Genomic DNA, 3818 nt, shown 5'->3' with positions numbered 1-3818 from the left:
GGTGATCATAGGGGTAGTCAGGGGATGGGCCTCTAGTGGTCACGAGAGGATGGTCCACTTGTCGGTGTCGATTTCATACTGGCCATTTGATTATTGATATTGATATTATGCAGAGCTCTATCCGGTGCATAGTAGGTGGGTCAAGGGCCCAATGAAATGAAAGATTTCAAGTGAAATGATTTCTAGTCGACTTTGACGAATATTGAAATATGATATTTTTATCGTGATATTTAAAGTAAATGGCATGGTGTCATATGTTGTTATTACTCATGTTCAGGACATGCATGATTTTGCTTACTAAGCATTGGCTTATGTAGTTCTTGCATTGTAGGTGAACACGGAACTACATAGAGAGCATGGCTAGCTGTGGAGCTCCTACAGGATTCCAGAGTTCGATGTACATGGATGACGACCTGTAGGGTTATTTTGTAGGCTGCCATCTGTAGGGTTATATTTTGGAATCCTATATAGTGTACTTTTGAAATGGCCTGTAGACATGTTTATAAGCTCAGAATATATATGTTGGATGATGACGATATGATTTTGAGTTTCGATATGTTATATGATCGTGTCACAGGTGATTAGAAGTTAACAAACTCAAAAAAAAAAAAAATATGTAAAATTTTATATCTAGGTTGTGTATAGATATTAATGTTAATTTAGGGGTGTGACAGAGAGTGGTATCAGAGCGAGGTTTTAATTCTGTAGACTGTCCATGTACATGATCTCGGAATATGAAAGAGCACAGCTATGCCAGTAAGTTTTATTTGTTGCATATTTCATGAATGATATTGGCCAACCTTTATTTGCAGTCATGGTGAGAACCAGAGATGCTAGTAGTAGTAGAGCTAGAACTCCAGGGCAAGAGGCATCTGTTCAAGATGACAGTCGGGATGTTGTTATTGATAGACTTACAGAATTAGTTGAGCGCCAATCTCAACAAATTCAACAATTAATACAACAAAGAGAAAGGGGAGAACAACAAAGGGCTGAATTCTTACAACCACAGCAAAGGGCTGAACATATTGAGACAGTTGGAGAAAGATTTAGAAAACTAAACCCTCCAATATTTGAGGATACATTAGATCCAACTGCAGCAAAGGATTGGTTGAGAACTTCAGAGAATATGTTCCGGTATACGAGAGTCTCAGAAGTAGAAAAAGTGGTTTGTGCATCCTTTATGCTACGAGGTAGTGCTGGACATTGGTGGGATACGATGAGTAGCATTGAAGATGTAAATGCCATGACTTGGGAGAGATTCAAAGAGTTATTTCGTAATAAATATTTTACAACTACTATTCGAGCCATGAAAATGAATGAATTTATACAGTTAAGACAAGGAGGGATGACAGTAGGAGAGTATATTCGTAAGTTTGAACAACTATCCAGATTTGCTACCCACATGGTTAATACTGAGGTACTAAAGGTAGAAAGATTTCTTGAGGGGCTAAGACCAAAACTATATAGAGATGTAAGCATGGCAAGAATCCAAGATGTTTCATATTCTCAAAATTGCGAAGAGAGCCTTAGTTTCAGAACAAGCCAAACAAAGGATTAGTTGTGCTCAAGAGGCTCGTCGACAGTTTAGGCAAGGTCAAGGACAGCATTGGCCTACAAATGAAAAAAAAAAGCATGTGTGATTCTTAAAGAAAATCGAGAGCTCTAGGCAGATTTAATTGTGTTAGAAATGAAAGATCATGATATAATTTTGGGTATGGATTGGTTATCAAAATATCAAGCTACTATAGACTGTAAGAAAAAGCCAGTAACCTTTCAACTTTTGGGGAATAAACCATTTACATGCATTGGAATCGAAAAAGGTTTTAGAGCTCCAATCATATCGGTATTGAAAGCACAAAGGTTACTAGATAGTGGGTGTGTAGGGTATTTGATTAGTATTATGGCTATGGAAGCACAACACAATCCAAATCTTAGTGATGTGCCAGTGGCACAAGAATTTCTAGAGGTATTTCCTGATGATTTACCTGGGGTACCACCAGATCGTGAGATAGAGTTTGTAATTGATTTAATCCCAGGAACATTTCCAATTTCCAAGACTCCTTATAGAATGGCCCCAACTGAATTGACAGAGTTGAAGTTACGATTACAAGAGTTGTTAGATAAAGGTTTTATTAGGCCTAGCTTTTCACCATGGGGTGCACCAGTATTGTTTGTTCGTAAAAAGGACGGTACTATGAGGTTGTGCATCGATTATCGAGAGTTGAATAAGGTGACAATTAAAAATAAAAACCCATTACCGAGGATTGATGATTTGTTTGATCAACTTCAGGGTGCATCTGTATTTTCGAAGATTGATTTGCGATCTGGATACCATCAACTTAAAATAAAGGAAGATGACGTTTCTAAGACAGCATTTAGTACGAGATATGGTCATTATGAGTTTTTGGTAATGCCATTTGGGTTAACAAATGCCCCAGCAGCTTTTATGGATCTGATGAATAGGGTATTTGGAGACTTTCTCGATAAGTTTGTAATTGTATTTATTGATGATATCCTTATTTATTCTCGTACTAAGGAAGAACATGCGAAACACTTGAGAATAGTTCTGCGGGTCTTAAAGGACAAGCAGTTATATGCTAAGTTTAAGAAATGTGAATTTTGGTTAGATAGAGTTGTATATTTGGGACATGTAGTATCGGGTGAGGGTATATCAGTAGATCCAAGTAAAGTAGAGGCTATTAATAATTGGCCACGACCTACAAATCCTTCAGAGGTCAGAAGTTTTATGGGTTTAGCTGGATATTATCATAGATTTGTGGAAGGATTTTCCAAAATAGCTTCTTCTTTAACGAAATTAACCAGAAAGAGTACTAAGTTTGAATGGACAGATGCTTGTGAGCAAAGTTTTCAGGAATTGAAGAAAAGACTAACTTCAGCCCCTATCCTTTCAATCCCATCTGGTACTGGAAATTTTGTAGTTTATAGTGATGCTTCAAAGAATGGTTTGGGATCTGTATTGATGCAAAATGGTGAAGTTATTGCATATGCCTTTAGACAACTAAAAGAGTACGAAGAATTACCCTACACATGATTTGGAACTCGCCGCAGTTGTGTTTGCACTTAAGATATGGAGGCATTATTTGTATGGAGAGCGGTGTGAGATTTACACTGATCAAAAAAGTTTGAAGTATCTATTTACACAAAAGGAATTGAATATGAGACAAAGAAGGTGGCTAGAGTTGGTAAAGGATTATGATTGTGTAATAAACTATCATCCCGGTAAGGCTAATGTTGTAGCTAATGCATTGAGTAGGAAGTCAACATCCAGTGCTTCGAATCATTGAGTAGGAAGTCGACATCCAGTGTTTCGAATATGATTGTAACTCAAAAATCAGAATTGATAGATTTACAGAAAATGGGTATTGAAGTTATGTCACAAGGATCTATAGAGGCTAAACTTGCTGCGTTGACACTTCAGCCAACCTTACTGAACAGAATCCAACAAGGGCAACAAGAAGATGATTATTATTCAAAAATAAAGAATGATATACATGATGGGAAAGCTTCAGATTTTCATATATCAGCAGATGATATCTTGCGGTTTAGAGGACGATTATATGTACCTGATACAGAAAATATCCGAGGTGATATTTTATCTGAAGCTCATATGACACCCTATTCTATTCATCCTGAAGCTACTAAAATGTATAGAGATTTGAAGTTGCACTATTGGTGGCCGAACATGAAAAGTGAGATAGCCGAATACGTGGGACAATGTTTAACTTGTCAACAGATAAAAGCAGAACATCAAAGGCCAGCAGGAACATTACAACCATTACCTATCCCGGAATGGAAAT

The sequence above is a fragment of the Olea europaea genome, chromosome 2, assembly GCF_002742605.1.
Source record: "Olea europaea var. sylvestris chromosome 2, O_europaea_v1, whole genome shotgun sequence".
Taxonomy (NCBI): Eukaryota; Viridiplantae; Streptophyta; class Magnoliopsida; order Lamiales; family Oleaceae; genus Olea; species Olea europaea.
The sequence above is the reverse complement of the archived record's forward strand: the minus strand, read 5'-3'. Positions refer to the sequence as shown.